The following is a 6,196-nucleotide window of genomic DNA, read 5'->3' as shown; positions in this document are numbered from 1 at the left end:
CCCAGAACTGTAGGACCTGTCATGGAGAATACGGCACTCTTCCTGATCTCACAGAGCCTGCAGCCTAGCTGGGGAGAAGCACACACAGGACACCATGTGAATACCACTGGCGATTACCCCCCATCTGCTGGATTGAATGTGTTGACACCAAGAGCTAATACGGTCCACTCCACAGGCTGGTTGGTCCAGAAAGCTTTCTGCTGGGGGAGGAAGAGTGGAGTTGGGCTTAAGAATGCATGAGTTTGGGTCAAGGAACCAGGAAAGAGTAGCTGGAACAAATGTAAAGTAGGATCAGGAATCAGAAGACCACTTGGCTGGGGTAAGGGATTCACATTTGAGAGAACCAGGCAAAAAGAGGGCTGGAAAAGCAGTGGGAGGGTCTTAGATTCCAAGGAGAGAGAATTTATGGCTTACTGAGGGTAATGGAAAGCCCCTGGAGATGAGCTAGAGAATTATATCAGCCAGGGTCCCCACAGGAAAGAGACGACACATTCTTCAAAGTTTGAAATTCTTTCAAGTTTGAAGAATTGAAAGAAAATTTGATGAAGGGTGTATTAGGTTTCCTAGAGCTTCTGTAACAAATTACCACAAGCTGGGTGGCTGAAACAGCAGACATTTACTTCTCTCCCAGTTCTGGAAGCTAGAGGTCTGAACTTAAGGTGTCGACAAGGTTAGTTCCTTCTGGATGCTCTAAGAGAAAACTGTCCCATACCTCCCTCCTAGCTTCTGGTGGTTGCCTGTAATCCTTGGTGTTCCCTGGCTTGTAGTTGAATCATTCCAACCTCTGCCTGTATCACAATATGGCCGTCTTCCTTGTGTCTTCACATGGCCTTCTTAGAAGGGCATCAGTTAGGGCCTACCCCAAATCAGTATGACCTCATCTTGACTAGTTACATCTCCAAAAACCCTCCTTCCAAACAAGGTTCTGAGATTCTAGATGGACATGAATTTAGGAGGAAGAAACTACTCAACCAACACAAAGGGACTATAACATACAAAGGCATATATGGACAGATCAGGGGAAACCCCAAGGGATAGTGCAGTGGCTGGGGCTATAAAAGCAGAGAGATGTAACCACTTCTTAAAGAAAAAAGGAAGAATCAATTAGAAGAACCAGGAGGAGAATCAGAGAAGACTACCTGGAGAGGAGCTGTGCCCTTTGGTGAAGCCCAGATCAACCCTCTGGGGAAAGAATCAGGGAGACAGGTGCTCTACCCTCACTCTACTCCCTCCCTTGGACCTTCATTCAGGTTTCCCATCCAACATGAAACCAAACCAGGGCGTGAAGGCCATTCATGCAGCCCATACAGACCATCCACCCAAGGTGGCCAAACATGGGTTCTAGAGAGGCAAATGGAAGATGGCCAGTATGTGGCATAATGCCAGTAAGGGATTGACAGCAAGACACATTGAGAGAAGGCAGATGAAGACCCAGGAGAGAATAAAGGTCTGGACAGGGACTGTGGGGTGACAGTGTCTCCCCAGCCCTCACATATGGTATTCTTTAACATTTTTTTTAATGTTTATTTATTTTTGAGAGAGTGAGAGACAGAGTGCGAGAGGGGGAGGGGCAGAGAGAGAGAGGGAGACACAGAATCCAAAGCAGGCTCCAGGCTCTGTACTGTCATCACAGAGCCCAATGTGAGGCTCGAACTCAAGAACTGCGAGATTATAACCTGAGCTGAAGTCAGACGCTTAACTGACTAAGCCACCCAGGCGCCCCACATCTGGTCTTCTTTAGACATCAGTCATGTGGCTGAGTTTGAAGCACACATTTGTGTCAGGACAGGAAACCTCGGGAGTAGAAGGATGGATCCCAGACACTGGGAAAGGAAGCATGATGGGGTGACTTAAAGCATCTGAGTCCACACGCCGGCCTGGGACCAAATTTAATCATAGTCACATTTGTTGGCCGACTCAGTTTTTGAAACTTGAATTTGAATACCTTTTGGTGGAGCCTTTGGTCCCTTTGCCCTCAGCCTGAACCATTTCCCATTGTCCCCTTCGGTTCACACTTAACTCATGTCCATTACCTGCCTAGCCCCTGGAAGCATTTGAGTGTTCAAGCATTGAGTGTTCAAGTATCTACTTGAAGACATAGAGTGGAGAGAAGAAAAAGACTAGCCTTTGGGACAAAGTTCCCCATTGCTATTCATTCCCTTGCCCCACATAAGACAGAATCATGGGGGTAGGGGAAGGGATAGCCCTCCCCCCCCCCGAACATCGAACATCGGAAAAGGCCAGGTGAGGGAATGGCCCAAGTGAAGGGCTAGTGAAAAGGCTTTCCTTAAATGGAAAGGTTTCCTGGGAAGCCCTTAGCTTTTGTTTCAGATACTTCTTGTCTGTTAGGGGACTTGGACAAATTCTCTAACACCTCTGAGTCTCAGTTTCCTTTTCTATGAATAATCATGCCCATCTCATAGGGTCGCGGCAAGGATAAGATGAGAAAATTGTCATTTCCAACTATAAAATCAAGGACCATGGAAGTTATTACCTGCTTGCTATCTGCACTTCCTCATATCCCATTCTCCAATTCATACTGATCGTTCCACCAAAACTGAGCCAGTCAAGGTCACCAGTGACCTCCACCTGCCCTGGTTTTCATCCTACCTCCTTTTCAGTCTCTCTTGCAGGATCTTCTTCCTCTTCCTGACCTCTTTTAGAGTCAGTTTCTAAGTCAGTCCCCAGTTTCTCAGGACTCCATCCTTGGGACACCCCTGCCCACGATCTACACTCATACCCTTAGTGATTATAGTAGTTTCCTGGGACTGCTATAACAAAGTACCACAAACTGGGTAGCTTAACACAAAAGAAATGTATTTTTGAGCAGTTCCGGAGGCCAGAAGCCTAATATCAAGGCACATGCTCCCTCCAAAGGCTCAAGGGAAGCATCTGTCCCTGCTTATCCTAGCTTCTGGTGATTGCCTGAAATCCTTGGTTTCAGCAGCGTAATTCTTATCTCTGCCTCCATGTTCACATGGCTGTCTTCCTCTACATGTGTCTGTGTCCAAATCTTCCTCATCTTAAAAGGATACTAGTCATTGGATTAGAGCCCATCCTAATGCAAAATGATCTTAAGTTGATTAAACCTGCAAAAACTCTATTTCCAAATAAGATCACATCCACAGCTCATAACAGATATAAAGTTTAAAGGGATGCTACTCAACCCAGTACAATGGTCTCATGTGGTCTCATCATTTTGAATATGATCTATACATTCTTGATTCCCTAGTGCATATATCCAGCCCATACTTGGTTTCTATTTTCCTGCCTCATATCTCCTGCCCTCTCCACACCTCTACTCACAAGCATAACCATCACTTCAGACCTACTGTGTTCTGAATGAACTCTTGCTCTACAACATTTGTCTTCCTCTTTCTCTGTAAATGGCACTACTTGGCAAGCAGTTACATAAGCCAAAAACTCTGGCGGTACCCTTGGTTGTTCTCTTTCTCTACACCCCAAATACAATGCATCAGCAAATTACATTGGCTTTAATTTCAAACGATATACAAAATTTAATCCCTTCCCACAACTCTGCCCGTACCAAGATACCACCCATTGTCACCAACAATAGGAGACTCTGACCTCATCTTCTGCCTCCCTCCTCAATGCACTGTTCCCTGCCAACTGACAATCTGAATTTATACTCACAAGGATCTGGGCTGCTTCTGCTGTCATGTTGAAGGAACTCAGAGAGTCATGTCACTCAACCCTAGCCTTTGGAGAATTCTAAACAAATTTTTAACTTCTCTCGGGGGGTTTTTCTGCCCTTGATGCCATTTGTGGCTTTGGAATTGCCTTACTCATTCATTATTAATTCATATTTATTGAGTACCTCCGATGTGCCAGATACCCTCCTAGGCTATAGGAAAATAAGGATAAATAAATAGTCTCTACTCTTCATGTGTTCCTAATCTAGTAGGAAAATGGATGGGTAAACCACATATGATCTATGCATAGAGGACTATCTTCTTGAGCCCCAAAGAAGATGACACTGAAACCAGCCCCTTATAATATCAGAAAAGATGGTTCCAACCCCACACAGGAAGGTGCCATTGCTTTGTATATCTTACCCAGTAGTAAGGATTACTACATATTTCTTGAAACATATTCACTCAAGAAATATTTTTAAGGGGCGCCTGGGTGACTGAGTTGGTTAAGCATTTGACTCCTACTCAGGTTATGACCTCATGGTTTGTGAGTTCAAGCCCCGCATTGGGATCTATGCTGACAGCTCAGAGCCTGGAACCTGGAGCCTGCTTCAGATTCTGTGTCTCCCTCTCTCTCTCTGCCCCTTCCCCACTCATGCTCTGCTCTTTCTCTCTCAAAAATAAATAAACCTTAACAAAAAAATGTTTTTATTCAACCAATACTTAGTGAGTGAGGCACTGGGAATAAAGCAGTGAACAAGCCAGACTCCTGCCTTTATGGAACTTATGTTCTATTGGGAAAGACACATAATTAACAAATAGGCAAATATAATTATAGTGTGGCCAATGATATGAGAAAAGCAAAACCAGGTAAGGGAATAGAGAATGATGTGAGAGGTTCTGTTTTAGATGGAGTTGTCTATGAAGCCCCTCTGAGAAGGTGACATTTCAGTAGAAATCTGAATCAAGGGAAAGGGTGCAGTTTTCTGGGAGAATAATTTTCCAGGCAGAGCAGAAAGGAATAGCAAGGAGGCCAGTGGAAGCATGGAGCGGGTGAAAGCTGTGATGAGGTCAGAGGGTAAGTAAAACTCACATCACAGGAGGCTTTGAGGACTCACACTGCATTTTAAGTATGAAGATATTAGAATGAGACAGACTTGTCAAGGCTATCCTTTAAAGAGGACTCCTTGGACTATAGGGAGTTAAAGATGGAAACTGAGAGACCAGTTATTAGGCCCAGTGGTGGTCCATCTGGGCGCTTACCATGGCTGGACACACTAGAGTACTTGGACTTCATTCTGAAGGTTTGGGGGCCACTGAATTCTTTTGAGCAAAAGTTTGACACGATGGGGTTTGTTTCAAAACAACCACACAGACAACAGGGAAGATAGATTGGGAGATCAACAGTGGATGGGACTGGCTACATAATTTTCAGGGCCCAGTGCAAAATGAAAATACAGAGACCCTTCTTTGAAAATGAGAACAAATTTCAAGATGGCAGCAGTAAAGCATTAAATCAGGTGCCAGCCCCTCCTGAGCATGGGGCCTGTGGGACGGTCATCCACAAAGCCCGCTGTGACACTGGGGGCATGAGAGACTTCCAGATTTCACCCATTTCCCTCTTGAATATCACACAAAATGTAAAAGAAAGCAAGAAACAGAAACATAACTCCATCTCCCATAGAATTAGGAGACATGTAAATCCCGGAAGCACAATAAGAAACAGAACAGATGGCAGAATGGCATATGACCTAGCAAAAGAGAAGGAAAGTCAAATCCCAATATCTGCAGGAGGTATCATGGAGAAGAAAACCTATCGACTACAGAAAATTTAGGAAAGATTTAAAAATGGGAGACACTAGATATTGAAGAAAACCAAAGTGAGGTGGAGGGCTAGCCACAGGGGTTGTTTGAAACCCTGTATAAAGGAGTAATTAGACCATTCTAGGGACCCACATACTCCATACAATTAGCCAATCACACCTTCCCAAACCTTCAGGAGACCTGACACTTGTTCTGGAGTTATGGCATGATAAGTGAACGAGGGAGGTCCCAAAATGGGAACATCAAAAGGCCCAGGAAAATCAAACCAGAGTCCACATGGTGAAGCGTTCCATAGACCCTTCCCCACTCAGCTCCAGACACCAGCAGCCTGGCTCCCACACAGAAGAAAGAAGCTGCCTCCAGAGAAACCAAATGGCCCAGAGAAAAGACTGGCAAACACTGGCATTTGGAATTCCCAACAAAAACAGCCAGCTAACCACCCAATCAAGACATACCAGTCCATCCATAAACTTCCAATCTGAAACATCCAAAAATAATCAAATATTAAGGAAAGACTCAAACACCACAGGAGGAAGAAAATTGGAGGAAAAAACTCATAGAGAAAATAGAGTTGTAGAAAACAGAACAATTCAAATAAATTTGAATTCATAGCCTCAGAAAGGTAGCAGAAAATATTGCATCCATGAACCAAAACCAAGATGTGATATTTAAAAAAGATAAAAAAGAATGGAGAACAAATTAAAAATGGTGGTCAAAAT

At 44.3% G+C, this 6,196-nt stretch overlaps 1 long non-coding RNA gene across 2 annotated transcripts in view; it reads right to left on the bottom strand.

The window, feature by feature from the left end:
- LOC125938257 (uncharacterized) overlaps positions 1-4 on the bottom strand; it is a 1,291-nt gene extending 1,287 nt beyond the window's left edge. For both annotated transcript variants that reach the window (XR_007462645.1, XR_007462644.1), the window contains exon 1: positions 1-4. This exon is cut by the window's left edge and continues 36 nt beyond it. This is a non-coding gene — a long non-coding RNA (uncharacterized LOC125938257).
- Positions 5-6,196: the final 6,192 nt, after the last annotated feature.

This window comes from Panthera uncia, assembly GCF_023721935.1.
Source record: "Panthera uncia isolate 11264 chromosome B2 unlocalized genomic scaffold, Puncia_PCG_1.0 HiC_scaffold_24, whole genome shotgun sequence".
In the NCBI taxonomy this organism is placed as follows: domain Eukaryota; kingdom Metazoa; phylum Chordata; class Mammalia; order Carnivora; family Felidae; genus Panthera; species Panthera uncia.
Note: the sequence above shows the minus strand (reverse complement) of the source record. Positions and strands in the feature narration are given on the sequence as shown.